Here is a 23832-nt window from a genome sequence, read left to right on the forward strand (position 1 = left end):
AGATAAACGCTGGTGGGATCCCAGCTCGGTGGTGCTTTCTCCATCACATTATGGGATGCACCAGACCCAGCTGCTGTATTGCTACCGGGTATGGTGCCACCTTGCACGTGGGGTGAGGTCTAACTATGCAAACACCGAGGAGTACTTATGCCTAATTCTGGGATCTTCCACAAAGCAGTGCTTTCAGGCTTTTAGGGGGACATGGGCTCTGCTGCATCCCAGGAGGTCCTGCACAGATCCGAATGGGGCTGACAGCCAAGGCCAGCTCCACCATAGCTGATTATCTGCTGCTGTGGCCGGCTGTGTGTGCTGTTTCTCAGCACCTCCTCTCTGATTCACCTCCTCAGCAGCTCTGACTTGCAGGGTCACTACTGCTTTCACAAATGTCACCATCTGTGTGGAGGTCTTTCCAAATAGTCTTGGTCTGAGCTCTTGCCTTGCCAGGGGAGAAGATGGGTCAGCATGACATAGGCTGGCCTCAGGTCCATACGAGGGCTATCTCACAGACTCAGACATTAACCTCTGCAGGTTAACACCTACATCCTGGCCTGCAATTCAGGCGTTTGTAGAGGTCTCTCTCCTGCCCAGGATCTCATGGCAGAGGTGGCGTGTCTCTCTGACCTGTGATCCTGCCATTTCCCCCTCCTGCATGAGGACACAGCTCAGGAGAGAGGAGGAGGTACTTCACCGAACCAGGGGGATCTGACACCTTGCACAGCAAGGTGTCCCTGCTACACAGCTAGGTGTGTCAGAGGTATCCCATTATCTGCTCTATTTTGCAGTATTTCCCGTGCTTTATTTTAGGATGTAGTCCTCTAAATTTGCCTCCTCCACTTGCCCTTGGCTTGAGCAAGACTGCCAGCAGGGATGCAGAAGTGGTGGCTAGCCCTCATGGAGCCAGCATTAGGGACCTGGAAATGCTATCTCCAACCATCCGTCCAAAGGCGAGGGTAAGACAAGGGAACTGGGGGTCCCTCTTTCGGAGTCACAATCACATCTGCATAGCTAATCCCTGCAATGGGGTCAACTTCCCCGGGGTATTTCCCTCCTGGTCTTCCCTGGTGCCCAATGTGTACCTGCCTCTGTGTGGGCTCCTGGCTGTGCTGTGCCCTCTCAGCGCCCTGCCTCCAGCCTCCTGTCATCCCCCCCACCTGCTGCAATTTTCCCCACAGAGAGCAAGTGTGAGGGATAGGGGGAGAAAGCAGGCACGGGATAGCAACAAGGGAACCGTCCCAGGGAGAAAAGCTCCCGTTCCTTCTTCTCTTTATATATCCCAAGAGCCAGAAAAGCCTGAGCAGACGGCAGTGCTTAGAGCAGGCTTGAGAAATGGGAGGAGGGAAGAGGGGGAGATAAGAGGCAGGAACTAATCATGTAGGGGGTAGCAGGGAAAGGAGGGGATCCATGGAGTGAGATACAGGGGAGAGGGTTGAAGGACAGGGTGCCTAGCCACCATGCACAGGGTGCTGCGGGGTGGGGGGGGCAAAGAGGCAAAGAGAAGGGGAGGGAGAAAGGAAAGCTGCCTGGCAGAGCACGAGGATCACGCCAGATCGGGCCAGAAACAGATCACCATGGCCCTAAGGGACGTCTCTTATCTCCTAATCTTAGTGTGATTAAGAGAATGGCTGAATCAATCAGTTGGACCCTTGCAAAGCAATGCCAAGAAATGCAGCTTATTTTCATCGTAGTTTCAGAAGAGAAGTCAGCCTGAAGAAATTTCAGCTTTTGACAAATACTAATCAAAAAACTCAGAAGGAAAGATTACTCTAATTTCTTATCTCAGAGTTACAATTAAAAAATACACCTGAAATTTAAAAAAAAGTGATAAATCTCCCTTTTTGAGAATTTGCCTCTTAAAACATGATATTATTTCAGACCTTTTTAGCATAGGTAAGGAAATAGTATGCAAGGAAGAAAACTTTTGGAAAATGTCGTTGGCCAGACAGAGAGCAAATATTCATCACAAAGGGTTTTGCTGCAAGTTTGTGTGACCATTGCATGCACATTAGGTTTTGAAACATGACAGCAGGCCACCTCTTTCTGGTGAGGGCTGGATATTCCAGGTAGAGATTTCATCAGGGTCCTCTGAGAATTTTCGTCCAACTTTGGATGAATCCAGGCTTGAGGGATTTTCATTCTGTTGTGCTGTTTACTGTCTTCTGAGCAATTTAGGGAACTACTGAGGGAGCATTTAAAGAGTCCTGCAGTAGAGCTGGAAAGAGTAGCGGGTCCCGTTTGAGGTTTGGTCTTGCAGTATTCCACTGTGGGAGACCTCTAAGAGGTAAGTGAAATGCAAGGGAGAAAAATAAGTCAGTAGATGTAAATTTCCAACACAAGATCCACCCCTCCACTGGAAAACTTTAATAATCTGTAATCTGAGAAAGATCAAAAAACAGAGAAGAACTGAGGTACAAGGCTCCCTTAGAGGAAAAAAATAACCAGGGTGGATAAATCCCTCAGACTATGATAAAAGGATACCTTTAAGCCCACAGAATCTAGCCATAATTAAGAAAAAATACAGGAAAGACTACACACACATGCTGTGGATCCTCATTTTTCACAGAACTTCTGAGTGAATTAACTGGACTTTTTCTACCAAAAGCTGTTTCATTGTCCTACCACGTCATTCTGATCTAGACAAAGTCAAATCTAGTCCAAATATCTCACCTTTCTTTATGAACATTACACAGAAATGATTTCAATATGTCCAAAAATGCAATATATAGATATATTTTAAATGTATATCTATAATGGGTATCTCTATATAGATATATTTGAAATGTACTTACAGAGTAGCAGTGGTCTACTTCAATGAACTGCAGGAAGGATTCTCCCACATAAGAAAGTCTTTCAAACTGAAAGATGACTTCTTCCTATAGATTTATTGCTGGCTGAATATTGGCTGTCTGAGGCACTGTGTCTAAGGTCTCATGGCGTCGTGCAATGAAGGTGGGAAGAGTGACTGTGACTTAAGAATGACACTAGATACTATTTGCCCATCTACTATTTAGCTGGTCCAATCATATTCCTACAAGTTTTGTGATCATGACTGTGACTGTAGTTTTGACACTCCTGCAACAGGTCAAAATATATGTCTAAAAAAAGGAAGGGAGGGCTTCCTGTTTCCCAGAATAAGCGGATGCACAGTGTTGCATAGCTCAGTAAAGATGGCAATAGTTGTAAAGAGACTTACTGTAGTCTGAGTAGTTTCTTGGTTATGCTTGGTGCACTGTTGCATGCAAGGCAGGATGGAAATGGAATGGAGCAAAGAAGTAATTCTAGCATTTTTTCTAAAGGTTTTTTTATTAGAAATGTGAAAATATTGCTATTGCAGATGTGATGAAAACCTATTGTAGTAGCTCTTCCTCTTTTCTTAAATTACAGAAAGGCTTATTTGTCCCACAGCTAAAGGATGGGAGCTGAACTACATGTGAATTATGCAAATTGGATACCAGAGGTAAACTGCAGTTAGGGTAATGTTTCCTTGATCTTTCTGTTTACAGAATTGTAGCTGACTTGTAATGGTGCCAGTGTCCTCAGGAGCCCTTTCTAGGGATTTCTGGTAACCACAAAAACATGTTAGGAGGGGGATGGAGTTAATCAGTTGGGCTTTCCTGCTGCTATATTCAGCCTAGCAAGCTGACTCTGACAGATGTTTCTGCTTTTAGGCCACAAGGAACTTTATTGACTGGCTTTTCCTGTGTTCAAGAAGCATGTAAATCTATCAATCAGACTTGTTTTTCATAAGAGCCTTTTCCCATCGGGTGATTTTTTTTCAGTCTCTGGCATAGTAGTTTTTAATGAATTTCTTGATAGACTGATCCCACAACAGAATAAATAGAGGAAATTTGCATTACCTGTAAGTGCCTTTGCCGTCAGAAGGCATGGACTGTAAGTGACGGTGAATTTACACGGCAGAACTGTGTGAAGCAGACCTCAGATGTTTCTGATGACAGCCAACCTCCCCACCAGCTAACCTGACCTGCCTGTTTTGTTTGATGAAGAATCAGACCTTGAATAAAACCCCAAGATCTTCTTTAGGGTATCCCTTGTGGGGAGAAGGACCCCAAGCTGCCTGGGGGCACCTCTGCTCCCCAAGACCTCACTGCAGAAGGTTGTCCCAAAGCCTTCCCTCCTAGGGATGCTCTGGCCTGGGCAAGGCCTCCCTCTCCTCAGCTCTTCTGCATGGCCCTGCAGGAGGAGCAGGCACGTTCCCAGCACCTGCTCTTGGCTGAGGGGTGAAAATGCAAGGCCCCTCACTCACGCTAGTTCTGGGCAGCCTGTATTATAGTGGAGTCCCTCTGACAACATTGCAAAAGCTTTTCATCCCTCCTCTCTCCCTAGGGCTCAGACTGCCGTGGAGCTTTCCACAGAGCTCTCGTGGCAGCACTCGGTCATGGAGAGCAGGCTGGTCACACGCTACTGACACTTGGCCGTGTTTCGGATTTCCAACCTGTATGAGTGCCTGGCATGAGCTGGTTCCCCAGGAGTTGAGTCTGATCCAGGCAGGGGGAAGAACACCTTGAGCACAACCTCTCATGGGCTGTGGGCTAATGGGTGACATGCTGAGGACCCCTCTCCCAGAAAACAACTTCTCCCTCCCTTCCTGCCCCTGCCTGCCTTAGTTAACTCTGAAGGATTTATCTACTCAAGTATTCAGCTCACACAGCCATTAGACAAGACCAAACAAGTCCATGTTAAAACATAATGGCCCAGCTTCTCTTCTCCATTTCACCATCCTAATCCCTGAAGTTAACAAAGTTACTCCTCAGTCCCACTGACACAACTCCGGGAAGGAGCTGGTCAGCCCAAAGGAGAGTTACAGGGGTACCAATCTTTCCTGTCTCATGGCACAGCCAATTTTCGGAAGCAGCATAATACCCAGAATTGTGTTTGCCCTGCAAATGGTACCTTTTTTAATCAGTCACAATTATTTGTGCTTGCAACACAGGCCTCTTAAGGCATCAAATTACATGGGTCAATAAGGAAGGCAGTTATCTATCTGACCAAAATTGCCGGTGCAAAATTATGCCTGCAGCTATTTGTGGCCATAAAAACAGGCCGTCCGCTGAAGGTCAGTTAGAGCAGAAGTTGCCACACAGTAGCTGGAGGACTCCTTCCTCTTCCCCTGGCCTGAATCCCTCAGGGAGTCTCTCTGGCATGAAGTCTGTTTACTTGGAGAAAGGAGAAACATAATTTCACTCATCCTCTCCTGGCAGCAACGGCTGGGAATTATAGTTATTTTAGCGGACCATAACATTATTATAATAATTGCCGCTTCATCAGACAGAATTATTAGTCTGTCAGTAATGTGTTATATAGCAACACTTGTCTCAAATGCCTGTTAATTATCTAAATAAGCAAATTTGCTTCCTTTCCCACCACGAAGATCACCAGTCTTTTGTATCACTTGTGCAGTGGAGGGTGGGATCCTGCAAGCGTTCCTGCCAGTCGTTGTTCCTTGGAGGGAATGTCTCCTCCGAGCGCAGAAGGCTGCTTGTGTGAGGAGGAGATGCCAGAGCAGCTCCCCAGGCCCTGATTCAAATCCCTTTGAGATCAGTAGAGAGGTGCTCCCAGTCTTTAATGGGTTTGGATTACGTCCTCAGGTAGTAACTTTTACTGGGCAGGAATTTTGCTTCAGGTATCTCTTGAATACACTCAAGAGATCTGTCAACTGATAAAATAGTCAGCCTGAAGCCAATACAAACAGCGGAGCTGCTGAATATATTACATTTCTTTCAATGTATAGTTTTTCTACTCGGAAAAGCAACCTTCCTTAAACAATGTGATATGCTTTACTGTGCAGAATCAGATCTGCAGTAGCTTTTTAGCCACAGAGACATCCAAGCCTGAAAATGTGGCTTTCACTGTAAGCGCTTGGGACTGCAAGCACCCCCTGGGCTTCAGGGCACCGTTTCTGCACGCTGCCCGGCAGGGAGGTGCCCACCCGCCCGTCTGCCCTGTGCTCTCTCCCCGGTGGGCGCCCCTCGGCCTCCTGCCCTCCGCTGAGCACAAAGCGAGCTCCCGACTCCCTGCCGCCACCTCAGTTAATCGCCCGGCAGCTGCCCAAATTCCTGGCTCTTGGCAGGAGCCCGCACAGAGGCCGAGGTCCAGCGGCTGCTGGAGCAGCCTGAGAGGAGGAAAACCCAGAAGCTCGTCCTCGAGGAGGCTGTTTCATACAAATCTCACAACATGGAGGTTTCCTCACAATAACGTTTATTTTCTTCGGGGATGTTAGCAAGAGCATAATGAAAACCATCATCAACCCCCCCAGCCCCCCTGGATCGACTGTTTCCTCAGCCCCCCAGGGGCGCCGGGTGATGCCGCAGCGCACAGCTGTGGGGGCCACTGCTTATTCTGTGCTGCGAAAAGAAAAGCGGGGGCATTTAGTAAAAGCAAATAGAGCCACCTAGTGACAAGAGAAACACTTCCTTCATTTCACGCTCACGTAGCCCCCAGAAGGGCTGTGTGCACCACCGCATCCCATGGGAGACAAAGCCCAGCTGCAGGGCACCGACAGCCCTTCTCCCCACAGCCGGCAGGAGTCTGGGGTCCGGGCTCCGAGCGAGGGGGACGAGCACGGTGCATCCCCAGGAGCATCAGTGCCAATCTCACACTGCTGGGTCACGCCAGGATCCGACCGGAGCGGCACAACGTGCTCGGGAGGTGAAAGGGGCATTCGCACTTCTGGAAAGAAAGAGTAGCCCGAGACTATTTTGAGCTACTTTAGCCAAACAAGGAGAAAAATCAGGAAAGTTGAAATGCTTCTTAAAAAAAGAAAAAAATAAAACCACTGTGTTTCAAAATATGGAAATATTTACTTTAAAAAAAAAAAGGTTTCTGGAAATTGTATCCTTTTTAAACAATTAAACATTTTAGCTTGGACTGAGCATTGCATTCCATCTGACCCAAAACAAAACTCTTCCATAATTTTATATTGCTAAAATATTAAGCAAATGGGTTTTCTGGCAAGGGAAAAATTATTTTTGTCTGATTTCTTTTCCTTTCCTTTCTCCAGCAAATTCCTCCCCTTCTCCAAAGAATCCCCAGAACTGAGTCTGTTATCAATCTAGCTAATTGCAACACTGCAATTCCCAGCAAATTAAGATCCAAAGCCTGCCGTTTTACAGTAAACTCCTCAAACAAAGGGATAATGAGATTACTAAAAAGATGTTCCTAGGGTAATTTCCATGTGCTTTTTAGTTTATAAAGTGGCAGATAACGTAGACAGCATAGAATTAGCTTTTATGCTAGCCTTCCCAAGCATCATCCAGTTCTCGTATCGCTTCTGGGAAGGAAAGAATTCTCCTAATGGAGGAATGGAGGTGAGACAGTTTGCCCCAAGATACAGAGAGAGCCAAAGTCAGATCTGTCCCCATCTATGCTACGAAGAAAACAGTGCTCAAGATCATTTTGGGGGCTTTAGGCAAAGCAGTAGGGACCGGTTGTATCCACACTGCTCAGGGCTGGCCCCTCTAGGGCAAACTGGCTGTGTCCCAACCACTCAGCCCTCAGGCCTGGGTCTCCTCCTTACCTCAGGGGGTTTCCCCATAGCCCAAAGATAAGATTAGTACCTTGCACATGGGTGAGAAGTAGAAACCACTTCAAAGCACCTGAAATAGCTTGAGGGCTGCATGGCAGCCCATCAGAGTGGTACTTTCATAGCAACAAGGTGGAGAAACCTGCTGGAGTATGGAACGAGGCTGCCTGAGGGTGCAAAACCTGCTGGGACAACACGGGAGGGCTGTGAAGAGCAGATGCAGCAGAAGCTGCTGCAGTCTTCTCCATGTTGCTCCACTCTCTGTTTTGGGAATGGACCCTGGCAACCCCGAACATCCTCTCACCTGACTCATGCCTGTCTGGCAGTGGGAGAGTAGGCACCAGCGAAACTGCGAAACTGGAGAGTGCTAACAATTCAACACCATTGGAGAGTGCTTTGGGCCATGCCCTGGCCCTGTTTTGTTGAGCAGTTTAAACACAACTTTCTGTAACTGTACCTGGAGCCCACATTCATGCTCCCGAATACAGACTAACGTCCTTGGGCAGTCTGATGTCCTCGCTGTTCCCTACCGTGCCCAGTAACAGGAAAAGTCCACAAGTACCTGGCCATTACTACTTCTAGGACATTTCGACAGAGAAAGCTACAAATCCTGCTGAGCATTTGTCACTCACTCCAGATCAGCCTGTCAGACAGCCTGATCCTGCTATTAAGGCATCACAGCTCCAGATAGTTTCTAGTGCCGGATTTCCCAAGGGCTGGTGTACAGCCAGTGAGAGCTGCCCAGGCTGAGGGAAGATGCTCTGCCCAAGGAGAGTGAGTCCCTGTGCTCCCCACTCCAAGAGCCCATGACCCCAACTACATGGTGACTGGAGGACTATGCAGTAGCCCCGTCTCTTTTGTTACCCCCCGCCAGAACATCAGAGAAACAGCTCAAGTGCTCCCCCAAAATATGGGGCCACGATATTCCTTTCTTTATTCCCACAGAGACATTTTATTTTTATCAGATGACACGGTTCTTTGGATATTTGCTATGTTAGGGCATTTCTGACCAGCTCTGCTTAATAATTTGTTCATCTACCCTGCAGTCCCAGGCAGGAGTTCAGCACCACCATCCTAGTCATTTTGCACATCCCTAATTAAGCCAAGGTGAAATGGTATGAAGGGTGCGGACAGTGAATAAGGAGCTATGTCATCAAAAGAACAAAAATACATTTGCATAGGCTTGTAATTTAAAAATCCCTTCTGCAACAACTATCTAATAATGGTTGAACCTGCCACATTTAGCTTTGTTCTTTTTGTTATTAATTCTTTTCCCCAGATCTTCTCACTTCCATTTGGCCATTTGTGGATGAAAATTTCAGCCAAATTTTGTGCCTATTCATAAATCTACATTCTAAAATCTGGGGCAAGAGACTGTGCTATGTGTTTGCACAGCTCCTAGCACAGTAGTGTTTCCAGGCCATTATTGGACTTCTACGAATATGGTGCGAGTAGGTATCTTCACGATGCACGCTTCTTGCTTACCCTGCTATCTGAAGGCGTCACTCTGGCCTTAGTTAATCGGATATGAACTTGGGAGCAACAAGCTAGTCCAGTCAAATAGCTTAAATCAGTTTAGAGTCAGGTTCAGAAACTAGTTGGTATACAGCGCTGGATAGCACATGGCATAGGCAGGATCAGCTCTTAATTTGAAGGCCTCATTCTTAGTATATGTAAACAGAAAGTTCTCTGTGAAGATTTATTCCGCCAGACCCTCCAAGTACTGGAAGCTGGGCAGACATACTCTATCCTTTCTGCACAGGACTCCAAGCAAAACAGTTTTCTGTTCTATTTGGAAAGTTTCCACCTCTCCAACGCTATAAAGAGAAAATATGAAGCCCTTCATCAACTTTGCACTAAGCTGACAAAAACAAACACTTTTCGCAGTTCTACTTCATGCTAATAAATATGATCATGTTTGCAACAGACTTGAATGTTAAGTCATCAACCAGTTTTATTCATCAGACTCTCTGACTCTCTACACTCTTTGCTCCATCTTTCCTGCCCACCTGCAAGCTGTTGCTCTAGCCCCACAGAGAGCATCTACCACCCATTTTGGTACGTGTTGCGCCAACTCTTTTAAATACATATAGCCTGCCTCAGCAGACCACTGCTTTTTCCTGGTGTAACAGATGTTGTGGGAGAACAAGACTCAATCACTCAACTCAGGCTCTTAGGAAAAGCCTCCTTTCCTCATTAAGAGAAATAAATTTCTTTAATAGCTTTCAGTCGTAGTTAGCATTGTCTGGAGCACATTCTTTTTGATTCATCTGTCCCTTATGCCATGCTGCCCCACAGTCATGCTTACTCTTTCTGCTTGCCCCATCAGAAAACGCAGATCTGCCTATGTGATTTCTGTGTCTATCAGAACTGACCAACACCGTCCGTAATCTGAACATAAAGTGTCCAACACTTAACAAGCTGTAAGCAACGGGGGGGGGGGGGGGGGGGGGGGGGCTGGCAGGTATTGACTATATCCAAACAACGAGTAAGTATGGAGAACAGCAATCAAACCAGGGACAATTTACAGGTAGAAAGAGAGATTACGTTAGTTAGCTGATAATATGCAGGGAGTCCAGTTTGGGTATGCTTACTCCCTGTTTCTTTGAGAATCAGTTGATTAAGAATTCATTTAGTCACACACTTACATGTTTGTCCTACTTTGAAAGTGTCATGCTGCTGCACTTGTATATAGAGTTGTTATGATGGTTTACAAAGATAAAGCTTGTAATTGCCCTCATAAAACTGCCCGTGTTGCATTCATTCATTCATTTTCTATATTTCAGCACACTGGCTAAAAAACAACTTCCAGCTCTACCTAGCACTTGAAACAGTCTTGCTAAATAGACTATCTGGTCTCTAAGTAGATGGATGAAAGAGCAAGGTTTAGGAGCCCCGCGCAAACACCTTTATTCAAAAATTCTGTTATCTGAGTCATCTGTTTTCAAGGAAGAAAAAGCTGGTTAACTGATTCCTCAGATCTGATTCTCTGACTGTCCCACTGAGCCCAGCAAAACTGTACCAGTACAAAGCCAGTTTAAGTACAAAAAGCATCTCTAGACTTTAACAATAGACTCACAATGTCCACCCCCTCCCCCATGCAACTTCTGAGGCTTGTAGGTGGTTACGCTGAAGTTTTATGGCAACAGCTAGGGAAAACAGCTTTGGGAACTAACATTGCCCAGCAAGACACAGCCTGGAGCATGTTTTTTATGGCCGAGAACTCACAACGTTCCTGTCTTCATTTCCTAAATGCTCCCAGCAGTTCCCCTTTATGGCAGGGCTGTGCCCCCCAACACGTGGGGCAGGCTGGGGACAGAGCCTGTCCTGTCCTGTGCGACCCTCGGACACGCTGCAGCAAGAGCAGCAGTGGGATGCAGTTCAGACAAGAGGCAGTCAAGGGCTGGGGAAGCACAGAGCTTGAACTAGAAGACCTATGTGAGTTAAAACAAGCATACGGGGGCTAGATAACAACTGACAGCCTGCTCTTACAATGGGCATCACAGAAACATATCCCTACTGCCTAGGTAGGGACCCAACGACTTTGAGATGGGTGGCAAGAAGGACTCCATCAGCACCCAGCTGGAGACATGGACAAATGGAGAAAAAGGCCATGGCCCTACTATTTCCACTGCTAGAGCTAGCTCACTTGAGACCAGCTGGATCACCTCAGCACAGCACTGCACTGTGTGGCCCGCTCCTTTGGCCCATCTGTACAAAAGTCAAAATTTGCAAATGCATGTAAAGCTGCTGTCACTAATATCACTGATGTCAAGTTTCCTGGGCTGGTAGTGAGGGATTTTTCCGTGTAAGCCGACACTTTATGATACAGATACTTTATGATACAATAGCCCTGTTCACATCAAAAGGAAGAAAATACATAAATGCATTCTCAAAGAAGGTATTTGTCTCTAGGAAGTCAGTGAGATTGGTATAGGACCTCAGGGCAGGATCTAGCCTGCAAAGTATATGGTGAAAGTGATTGACGACGAAAATGCAGCATTTTGGAGAGCAAGGTAAGATCCCACAGTTCTGGGAATACTGCAAGAACCTCAGAAAACAGAAACACACATCAGAGCTTATTTTCTCCTAAGCCGGTTGAACATTAACAAAGCCTACATTAAATGCAACGCGGAGCTGCCGCCAGGAAGGAGAGCCTGACGCTCAGGTGCAGTGAGCCTTCCCACTTTTCCAGGGTTCACAGTTCTGTCAATTCAGCTTGATGCAGTCAGTGGGCTGCAAACCCTGCGCTCTTGCCCTCACTGCTCCGGATAATTAGGTAATTTCCAGGCCAACATGGATGCCAGCTGAACATAACCGCGGAAATGTAAACTGAGCACACTTAAGCTTTTCTGAGCGGAAATTGCCGTGGCTGAGCTCAGCTTCCCCCAAGAAGTGACTTCTGTCAGTCATCACATTTTGTTGACTCCAGCCTTGGAGTCAAACTTGGCCATTCCTGTTTTGTTTTAGCCCAGGATTTTCTGACAAAAGAGGTCTGGCTTTTGAGACATGCTGTCTTTCCCATGAGACTTTTTCCAGGCTCTTTCACAGGCAAAGAAAGTACCATTTGTTGTATGTGTGCATTAGACAAGCAGCAGTTTGCTATTTCATTATTAATTATTTACCCAGTGAAAGAAAGCTTCCCCATCTAGGAACATTTTATTTTCTTTGTGGACAGGAGATGATATGGGTAATGAATGGCCAGTTCTTGACATGAGAATGCAGGAATGGCTCTTTCTGGTATCCCATGTGTTTAGACAAAGGTACAAACATGCACAGTTGTTCCTAATCCCAATGTCCCTGTAACTGGTCTGAAATTAACGAGAGTTTTGCCTGATTAGTGACTGCAAGATCACAACATCACTGCATACTACCACTGCATTAACTCAGCTGAAAGGGCTGACACCTGTAGCCACAGTTATCCGTAGTACATTTGTGTTTTGTGAATGCTGCTTCCCCTTGCATGTAATCTGACAGCAGCCACAGAACAGCAGGACCTGAATTTTTTTGCTAGTATAATTGTACCCAGTAGACGCTCATTTGGGAAGACTACAACATATTGTATTATACAGGCTGCATTAGAGTGTATAAACTACAGCACGGTGTCAGACTGTATCTTCCTGATGTGTCCATTGATACAGACTCACTAAGAAATCACTTTACCACTTTACGACAGAGGACATCCAGTTACAAACCTTTTTGTGCCATTCCTATGCAGAATCACATACAGTGGGAAGACAGGCTGGAAACTGTAGTCATCCTGATGGCTGTGCCCCAGTAATAACAAGCCTGACTTGACCTGGGCATTTGAAAATTATCCATCCAATCACGATTTGAGCCTGCAGGATGTGATATAGGAGCGGAGGGAACTGGCTGCCAGTGGGGAGGCTGCTGGCTGACCTTTAAGTTCATAGATGCTTGGTAAAAGCATGAGCCAGTCGTGATGAAACCCTTCTTAGCTCTGTTACACTGCAAAACCACAGGCCAGTCAGAAATATCCCTCTTTGTGCACAAAGGGAGGTGCAGAAGCTCCTGACTATCACAACAATCCATCTTCCTTCATTGTGCATAGAGGTAGGAGAACTTTGTTCTCCACCAATGTTATTTTTAATTCCCTGGATCACAGCGCGAACCGTAGGCATATTCCAGTGCCACTGTGCTGGGTGCAGTTGAGACAAATTGTGCAATGCGCTGAGCATTTCTCAGCATGTGCCACAATGAAAAACCGTTTCTTGCACATTTTTGGCATCAGAAGTCTTAGGAAATGGCTTTGCTTCTTTCAGAGGAATAGGTAGCCTTAACTAGGAAAAGAGGAACCTGATGCATGGAGGATCAGTGTAGGAAGGGACAAATCCATTTATTATGTATTACAGAAATACATTCATCTCCGATGACTCCAGTTACCCCAAGGACAATGGGCCTCTCGAGGTCCCACTGAAAAAGAAATGTGGCCGTCTTTCTTATAAACACCCCAGGGATTTCTGGGCAGAAATTCCTACTCAGAAATTCCTACTCAGCCCCTGTTTGGTGTCAATGAGTGTTTAGGGATCACAGGGTACAGGACGTGTTTCATTTTCCACATTCAGCGGCTTAGGCCAGAACTTCAGCTGATGTAAAAAGTCACAGGCCCATTTCACCAGCTGAGATATATATTTCCTCCAGTATACTCACCCTAAACCTCTCGTCATGACTCAGAAGCTAATAGGACAGTGTACAAATGGCCACAAAGGGGCAAAAGCATGACATAGGCAAGCATTCTTTCCCTGGCTGTGTTTAGGATAACATAGCAATTTGCAATCTTTCTTCTCATCTCTTACCTATAATTATGCCTATTTTATTCCCTGGTCATTGCTCTCTTTAGACCTATAATTTAGCAACCTTTCTGTCACCTACAAGTACTTATTTGCTTGCACAGTTAGAAAGATTTAAATTTATGTTTCTGTTCATTTGGAAAGACTTAAACTGCAGGCGGTTTTCCTGGTGACTTAACACCACTGTTGTGCTTCACTTGGAAAAAAAAAATCCACAGTTACTTTAAGTGTTAAGCATATGGACATGATAGCAAATAAGCTATGAAAGGCTCGGGAAGTGCTAGGTGAAACCAGAACTGCCAGTGGGGAAGGCAGTAAGACAGCAGTGACTCAGTGCAGGAGATTCCCCTTCATGTTGTATGTTTAAAGATGTCCATCTCTAACGTATTTAACAAGATATAAAGTTGTAGTGTCCTGTATGGTCGCTAAATAGTCTTCAGTAAGTGACTATGCGTATTTGACTTTGGCACCTTTTTAGCAGTGTAAAAAGCATTTGTGAGGAACCATAAAAAGTCATTACATATGCAGAACAATTGAACCTCCTCAGCATCTGTGGTAGGAAACACATCTGTCTTCTGTCCATTTCTTTCCTAAATGTCTCCCTGAATCAACTTTTATGGGAGGGTCGTAAATATCCCTTTCTATTTGAATCCAGGAGTTAACAATACCCCCTGTGACCATAAACACAAGATGTTTCATTCAGGAAAGAGGTGCACTCAAGTAAGCAGAGATCTTTGTGACAGTTGCTGCCAGTATGGTCCACATGCACAGCTAATCACATTAGTGTGAGAGCAAGGAGGTGGCCAGTAGACAGCAAAATAAAGAGAGAGAGAAAAGCAAGACTAATCTTGTTAAAAGGGAAGCAAAGATAGACGCTACTTTTACACAGAAGCTTATAACGTTCCCATTTTCCCAGGGCTGGAATCACCTGGATGCTCCCAGAGACTCTGCGCTTCTAACCATCACGGACACAAACGTCCCCACATCTCACTGGGGTTTACGGAGGGCTTTTTTTTTCTTTAGGCCCTCAATATTTGCTTGGTTTCTTGTGTCATCAGTTGCCTCCAGATGACCTTAAAAGCAGTGGGAATGTTTTCAACCCCCAGCATGTGATCTTTTTCCAACAGAGGAAGACCCACAGTTTTTTAAGAGAGGAAACAAGCACCTAATGTAAAACATCCCTGTGTTTCATGATTCTCCCTTGGGGAAGTGATATCAGATGTTTGAATTAAGCCATACACTCTCTGGCTGTGTGAGAACGGTGCACAGATCTCCTCGGACATATGCATCTGTGGCATGCTTTTCTTATTCAGGGAATCCCAAAGCACCCCACCAAGCTGGGAGTTAAGGATTAGCCAAGCAGTCACTACAAGGCCTGCAACAATCCCCATGATGTGGTCACAGAGCTTTTAATCCTCTGGTCTCTGGGAGGGGCACCACCGGACACACAGACTCACCGTGCTTCGCTTTGAGAAGAATTTGAGGCCGCCTGTGCCAGGGCAGAGCCCCTGCACTGAGAACAGGCAGGTTCCTTGGCCTTGTCTCCCTCCTCCCGGCTTTGCAGGCAGAACGGGCAAGGGAGGGGGTATAAGGAGGAGAGGGTGCTCCCCAATAGGGGTGCACTGCAGTGGAGGCCCCAGCCTGCACCCACAGAGGTGCAGAGCACCCTCCTCCTTACCCTGCTGTACAGCACGCGGTGCAACGTGGGACGGGGCTCTCTGGTCAGGCTCGAACTTGGGGCAGACAGCACCCAAACTACTGAGCTCCCAGTTTAGCTCCCAATTTAGGTGAGTGTGAGTTTGGGGAAAAACTATTGTCCCCTTTTGGGGAACGGGAGCTGGGACAGGCAGAGCCATGTGCCCATGGTGACTCTCTAAGCCAACGCTTGAGAGCTGATGAACTCAGACTTTCTGAGTATTAATTTAGTACCTTGAAAACAAGACCATCCCTCCTTTCACAGCCTGTCTCCGAACCACACAGAGCTGTTTTAGTGGGTCCCCTCCCACAGGGTTTTATGGTGGAAGGGAAAGCAGTGCCTTGTTATCTCAAAGGAGCCTTAACCTGGGTTTATATCCACAACTGTTTAATCAGTATCATTGTACAGTGGCGACGATGGAAAAACAAAGCACTTGCGTCAGTAGATCAGGTGTCTACAGCTGCATATGTCTGCGGCTCATTTATTAATCGAGCGAGACAGGAGAGGGAGGATCCATTTGGCAGGAGAAAGCCCTGATGGAAAATCTCCCTAGTTGTAGCAAGGTCAAGAGGAGAAGATGAAGAAGCAGCTGAAAATCTAGCAGCAGGCACAGCTATCAAAGAAACAGCAGCCTGAGTTTTAGGACATCTACCGCTGCACAGCAGGAACAAAGCAACCTTGTCATAAAGGCTTCAGCATAGGTGAAAGCTTCACAGCTGAGTCTGTGAGCCACATCAGAGAGGGGAGAGGAATCAGCCACTAGTTGCCTCTTTAGCCCTTAGTATTTCATAAAGTTCTTCAATATAAAATGCAAAGAACAGACCCTCTTGGCAAAAAAAGATGATTTCAACATGCATTAATAGTGGCTAAGTGAGCTGGAAAGTGACCTTTCTCAGTGCAAGAAATTGTTGAGGCTAGTGCTTAATGTATACCTTGATTAGCAGAGCAGACGCAGCACTACAGCTGTGTGTGACGGGATCCTCGTTGTTGCATTTGGAGTCCCCTGAGGGATTCCCAGCTCAGACCTGCTCCCTTCACAGCAGGGGACATGCCTTGACTTCTCCCACAGCCCAACGCACCTGCCCTGGAGCACGCGCATGCTATCGCAGTTGGACTGAGCAGGGCTGGGGGTTTCCGGGAAGGTGGTAGCGCTGGGCAGGGAGCAGAGCCACTGGGGAGTGGGGAAATCAGCTGCAGAAGCAATGGGGACTTTTTACCTGGGAGAAAAAAGATAGGTTATGAAGCAAAAGCTCTAGGGACGCTTGCAACGAAGGCTAAGGTAATTCGTTGGTAGACAAAGCCACTGTAGGAAGCAGACCCAGCCATAATGCAGAGACCCATGATTAAAAATAGCCCAGGTGGTAGACCCAGCATTTCCAAGGGCTGGAAAGCAGAGCTCCTTGAAGACAAGCTAACCATGAGGGAAAGCTGGAAGAGTCGCTTCCCCAAGCAATAGGTGCTTTGTGTCTCGGTCCAGGAGTTGATGGGCCAGGTCAGGGCTCGAGTCCGAGTGACCTGCTGATGCTTCAGCTTGGCCACCTGGCTTCCTCGCGGCCATGGCCCTGGCCACCGCAGCACAGGCAGGTGACCCGGGGAGCCTCTGGCCCCACAGGCTCACCAGCTTCACTGATGCCTCGGCATCCATGTTAACCATTTAATCACTGATATTTTAGTGTCTGCGGGGGAGGGTCCGGGAACCACCCTTGGGCAGTGAGGCGGGAGCTGCCAGAGTGAAGGAAATGCAGCAAAAGGGAGAAAGGGGGGGGGGGTCACAAAAGCTGGGGAAAAGGACAAAGGACGGCATGAAAGGAAGGGAAAGAAAAGCCAGAAACAGCTGAAGGGAGAGCCTGCTTTCCCACTGACCGTGTCTGCAATGAGAAGGCAGCAGATGAAGGGATTGGTAACTTACGCATTGCAGAAAGTGAGCCTTTATGTCTGTGCAAACTCTTTCCTGGCAATAGGGGACATCCCCCCTACGCAGGTACATCCCTGTACATGTGGTGTACTGAAACTTCAGTTGGCTCCAGCGGTGATAGGGACCCTGAGCCCAATCCCCACTCTGCCCCTCTCCCTTTCTTTACATGCACACATGGGAACGGTCTGGGTTAATTTTTTTTATCATTATTATCATTACTATTACCATTTCCTGATTTTCCCAGGAATATTTTTATATCGTATATGCAAATAGCTTTTGCAGTTTTTCTTAAAGATAGAAAGTACCTTACTTTCTCTCTTGTGGATGTCTGTCTGACTCTCGGATATAATTTGTTCATCTCCTCAGGTAAGCCAACATATTGATCTTCTCTTGGTCTCTGACCCTTCCATGCCTTTTCTGTTTACAGAGTTATCTTTAGCATTCTTGCCTTCTCACTACTATTCAGTGGCAGCAAATAGTTCAGATAAAATTGATCTGGCAGATATAAGAAAAGACAGGGTGAAGAAACCCAGGGCATGAGGCCATTCTCAGTTTCTCTCCCATCACGTAAGCTGACTGAGGTTTGGTTCTGCATTAGCTGGCTCACATGGTGGGTTTACGTAATAAGCGCTTCTGAATGGCTCTAAGTAACACTCACTAAATGCAAATTGGGGTATTATTACAATTATCATCATCATTGCCTTTATACAATGAATTTGACAAACCCTAATTCCACCTTTCTCTACAGGCCTTACATACAGTAATAGATTTTGAAGGCCAGACAAATCATGCAGACCACCTAGTCTGACCTGCATGATACAGGCCAGAGCATCTTAGCCACAGTTTCTACTTCAGTCCCACAGTTTTGTACAAGTGCACAGGCGTCTGAAGGTTGAACAAAAGTCTTCTCAGTGTCTGTCAGGACACTCAGTGTCACTGAGACACCGTCAGTGTCTCAGTGTGAGTCAGGGCTGCCTCCAGGTTTACAAGGGCTACTCCAAACAAATGCCCTCTTTTGGGGGACGTGCCGCATCCTCTCCATTTTTTAACCTGTTTATAGGTGGGATCACGTAAACAAAGATTATATTAATTTAACTACTTGCAGACCCAGTCCCTCTTAACTTATCCCCTGGTCCTGCAGGCCATATTCAGGGGATTATAAATTCACACAAGTCATACAAGAATTCCTCCCATACGAGACTTCACCACAGGTGATGTCCGACCCCTACCCAAGTGCCCTGCTTGGCTTCCTGAAACACCACTTTTTTCTGCACAGTGGCCTAAATTCAATCCAAGGGAGGAGAACCTGGCGGATGACTTCACTCTGCAGAGTCCCCTTGCAGAGGAAGGGCAATGTTTTGACCTTTAGTTGCAGCAGTGTTCAGCATGGCCATGCCTAATACCTGGCATGGCTCTTTTGTCTGTCCTTCCTCAAAGGTGCATTTATGGGAGCATAAATCACACTGTGCTGCGGTCAGAGGAGGTAGTGAGAGCGTGGAAGGTGGAAGAAACCACAACGCATCCCACAGATCGTGGGCAATGTCCTTGCTTTCCTTGCAAACAGCTGAAGCTGCCAGAACAGTATAACGGTATAAACTGGCAAGCACGAAATAAAATTTAAAGAAGTATTTTGGACATCTTACATGACAGTGGCTTCAAGCATCCTTAAGTGAGAACTCTATTTTCAGCAGCTGTGGGCAGCTCTTTGCTCTCAAGATCTTAATCAGCAAACCCACAGAAGCAACCCCCAGCTGCTGCAGCCACCTCGGCAGGATTGATGTCCAAAAGTGCTGATCTGGTTGCCAAGAGGAGCTCAAGGGCTCAGGGAGGCTCCTGGTTGGAGCCTCTTGGTAAGGTCATAGGATGGACTTTCTCGTTTGAAAAAAATAAAATGCACTGAAAAAAGCTGATTACTTTGGAGACTTTCCTTCTTAATAGCCCTATATGATTTTAATGTGTCTTTTTTAATTACCATAATAGCTAAATTTGCTATAGTGGCCTGCATCAGAGGAAATCTAATTTTTCTGAGGTGTTGCCGTGGGTGAGAAAGTCTGATAATGGCAGAAAGTCAGACAGTGAGCAGCTGTTGTGGCTTCTCTGAAGGAAAGGCCAGAGCAGTTTAAAAAATGGCTCAGTAGGGACCAAGCTGATTTGAGGCACCTCACAGAAACCTCTGGCTATTGAGTATCTTTGGAGCCCTGTTACTGAAAAGTACCTGGGGGCACCCTTACTGGGGAGTAGGGATAGCGCTTCTGGCAGATGGGGATTGATCCAAGTGTGATGAATGAAGAGGTAACTGATTGCGTATTAGTTAATCCACATATCAAATTAAAGTGCACTTTATCTATCACATGTAGGCTTTTGAAACTTCATATTCCCCAGCAATGTGATATTCTTGAGCATACAGTTAGAGAATTTGGCTTGTCCGTGACCCCTCACATGAGCATATCAAACGTGGCCTGAAGCAGTCCTGCTACTGCTTCTGGCCAGAGCAGAGTGGATGCTTAGGCTGTTAGAAGAATGGATGGAGAAAAGCTAGGCAATTCTTTAGCGTAATGCTCCTGACTAATTGAAAAAAGAAAACCAATGACCAACACAGGTGCTGTGGCATCTGAGGGAACTAGAGATATGTTGGTGGTCCTTACGCCAGGTGCTTTTTCTGGCCAGCAATCTGCTGGATTTCTCCCCAGTTCATGCTTTTCTAGCACTTCTGGGATTTGTCTGCTTCACTGGTGTTTCTGGTTGTTTCTGTAGAATTTCCATCAACACAACATTTTCTTCCTTGCATTTGCAGTCAGCTCCAGTAGAAATCCTCTGTTTACATAGCTTAGTTCCTGACCAACTTCCCAATATATGTGTGTTTTCAAAGGTTGCTCCTATTGCTCCAGCTGTCTTACTCTTAAAAAAGAGCTTAACTGCATCTACCATACCTTGTGAGGAAAAGGTGGCTGTCGCATCAGCCAACTTCAACAAGTCTCCATTTTATCATGTCTTACTAGACAGATAAATTTATTCCAAGCGTCCCACTCTTGTCTGAAACAGTGCTGCTGGCCTTTTTGACTTGAATAGCTCAAAAAGATTTGAGTAAATAAGAAAATAAATTGGAAAGAACTACGTGCTTCTTTGAGGCAATTGTATTTATCCCTATGCTGCCATAGCATATGCCAGAATAACAAAGCCTGTATGAACAGTGTGCTCGACTGCTAAAAAGGGTAGTAGCATTTGCATGCATCTACATGCTAGATTCAGCAAGAATTGTCTTGGGCTCTGCTCAGGTCTCCAGAAGTCTGCTGTTGCACAAGTCTGCTGAATTCACTGCTAAGTAAGAATTTACTGCTAATTTCAAACAGTCACTGTCTGGCAAGAAAGTAACTTTATGTTAGAGTTCTTACAGTGAAGAAAGACCAGAGCGAAGTAATTTTAGCTGGGCCAAAGTGGCTGGTGGGTTAGACAGACCAGATGATGTGACACACCCCAGCATGGATAAAGGGCTTGACTTTGCATCCACTGAAGTCAATGGGAGAGGATACAGTACAGTGAAGGCCTTTAACCTCTGGGCCCATCAACCCGTCAACCTCGCATTATAAAAGCTTCATCCTGCGTTGCTGCAACCAGTGAAGCTTTCTGGAACTAATTTCTAGGCTGCAGGGTAGGATCCAGACTCCTGCAGTGTTAGCCTCTCTGCTTACAGGGAAGGAGGCAGGCGAGGAGGATGGCAGCAGCAGCCCACGAGGCCGTTTGCTGTATTCTGGTCAACTAGGAGAAGCAGCATGCGCAAAAGACCAGAGCTCAAATAACTTGCCACTCTAATCTTCAAATGAAGTATTACCCCTGTGGGTTTGATTCACCCGCTACACTACCCCGCAAGGATATTGACGTTATCTGGCGAAAGCAATAATACAGTCAAATGGAGTAGTGAAACAGACAGACCATGCTTATTTTCTCCCTTTGCATGATATATGATGATCTGTTTCTGGAGTTGCTACAAAACTACACTTGAGAGCAAAAAAGAGAAAGGATAAGTAAGTTTTAAGATACTGTTTCACACTGAATCATTTGCCATTTCCCAAATTGTCTACGGGACATTAGCTAGTAAATATTTTATACTGTGATCTTTCTGCAGTCCTCCAAATACAGTAGCTGAACATTTAAAGTTTAATTCACTATATTTAATTTATTGCTTTCTTTGAACCAATGTTCACCGATATTTACTAGTTGTCTGAAAGCAAATTAATTGCATGAAAGACATATGTTACCTTTCAGACCCTAATGTGCCTTTAGGCAAGTGACATGTCTCTTTTATGATCCCCCTAATGGACTGAGCATCTGACACAGCGTAGACAGAACAAAGCCATCACATTTCACTGCCAAAGCTCACTATGGATCCAGATTTTTGAGCTGCCAAGTGCCTTCACTTCCCACAGAAGCTGTTCAATGCTTTGTGAAAGATGCTCAGACTGTTTCAGGATGAGGTGTAACTTCTGCAGGATCCAGAAATAAGAACCTAATTTCAAACTTCAATGTAAATCCGTGGGCTGACATGTACCTCACTAGTTAGTAAAGATTTGAATAATCTTTGGGTACATGATTTCCAAGGCTCAGGTAAAGGGAGAGAAGCTGGAATAAGGATAATAGGAAAGGGGTAAGGAGATATTTCAAGTGTTTTAAATCACAGCCAAAGGCATGATGAGGAAAAAGGAGACTTTTGTATCTTCTCCAGTTCCAGTTAACTCAGTGATCCTTGTGTGTCAATTTAAGGTGTGCAAATGAGACTTAGAAAGTCCCCAACAGGCTCCCAGGGAGAGAAGTGCTGTTCTCTCCACCTCCTCCAGTCATTACTGGTAGTTCTCTATACCTACACCAGGAAAAAGTCATCCGTCGTGAAGTTGTTCATGGTGACTAAGGCATGGATATGCGGATGGGTACAATACCATTTAGTGCTTTAGCAGTGATCCATATAAGGTTAGCACTGTTTCAGCCTGACTACTGTTTTGACCTGCTCTACTACAGCTCCCTTCCTTCCCACTTCTAGGCTGGGCTCATACCAATGAACTTGAGACACCAGCCACAGCCTGTAGCTCTAAATCTACACTGTCTTTATAGTCAGTGAAAGCAGCTTCTGACTTACTGTACATGCCTGTAACAAACATAACATGAATGGCCCCATCAAATCGCCCAGTTCTTTCTTTATAGTCTGTGGACTATCAAGAGACCTCAAACTGACTAGCTCGGGTGCCTGTGCCGTAATGTTTAGTGTCAGTTCTCAGTGCTGTGGTCTGCTCCGCCTTGTTCTCTTCTCATACCCTATGCATGCAGCAATTGTGCCTGGAGAACAATACCTGGGCAAGCATTACGCCAAAGTAACAGCTTTCCTAAGTCTGGAGTTAAGCCTTGCTGAAAAGGTGGCACAAAGCAGCTTCAGAGTTAAATGCTACAGGGCCACGAGCTCGCTTTGGGGACTGAGACTGATATCTACACTGTGAGAAACGTCTCCTGTCTTTACTTGTTGAAAAGAATTACAAATACCTCCCCCTTGCTGGCACCACAAGTACCAGTCCAGGCAGGGTTGCCCCCTCCTTTGCTCCTCCTGAAATAGCTCGAGGCACTCTGCTGTCACCAGGCATCTAACACGGGGAACATGAAAGTCTCCTGAAAAGAGCAAACCATGGCCTCGTGCATCCCCAGCCACAGCCTTGTGCATCCCCAACCATGACCTTGTGTCTCCTCAGCTGCAGCCCCTATGTCCCCAGCTGCTGGTTCCTGCACTGCTGTGTAAGGCCATGCAGCAGAGGTGACAGGCTGTCCCAGTGCCCCGAGTCAGCTGCCCTGAGGCTGTGCTCTGCGTGTGCATCGTGGCCTGCCACGGGAGGCCTGAAAGCGAACAGCATACGCTCAGTTTATATAGCAACTGAGAAAAAAAAAAAATAGCTTGGTAGAGGGTGGAAGATAAAGCCTTCTGCAGGCTTGAGGAGAAGATGCTGCAAAACAGGAGTGACTTGGGAGGAAGAAGGAGTTGTTGGCAATCCACCAAATAGGCTTCTCCTCTTGTCGCTGCTGTGTGGTCACCTCTTCCTGGCCCTGGAGCCTGTCACCAGGTCTCTTCTGGAAAGCCCTTCTGCAGCTGAGTAATCCCAGGGGTGACAACCTGCCCCTGAAACTGAAGGTGTCTCCTGTAAAAATCACATAGCATACAAAGTCCTCCTTATGCTTTGGTGTAGGCTTCCACCACTATGCACCATGGCTACCCACCACATGTCAAAGCTCTCTCTCTTGCTAGTTTTCTTGCAAAGCTCTCTGGTTAGTTTTACCAGGCAGGTGCAACAGGAATTCTCCAGAAAAAGCACTGGCTGTGTCTAATCCAGGAGTAATTCTA

At 46.2% G+C, this 23832-nt stretch overlaps 1 long non-coding RNA gene across 1 annotated transcript; it reads right to left on the reverse strand.

Moving 5' to 3' along the window:
• Positions 1-1752: 1752 nt before the first annotated feature.
• On the reverse strand, positions 1753-2942 carry LOC138065829 (uncharacterized). The gene is made up of 2 exons (XR_011138895.1): positions 2787-2942; positions 1753-2271 (listed from the first exon to the last, which is right to left on the reverse strand). It is a non-coding gene; the product is annotated as an uncharacterized lncRNA (long non-coding RNA).
• Between the last annotated feature and the right edge of the window lie 20890 nt (positions 2943-23832).

The sequence above is a fragment of the Struthio camelus genome, chromosome 1 (genome assembly GCF_040807025.1).
Source record: "Struthio camelus isolate bStrCam1 chromosome 1, bStrCam1.hap1, whole genome shotgun sequence".
NCBI classification, from domain to species: Eukaryota; Metazoa; Chordata; class Aves; order Struthioniformes; family Struthionidae; genus Struthio; species Struthio camelus.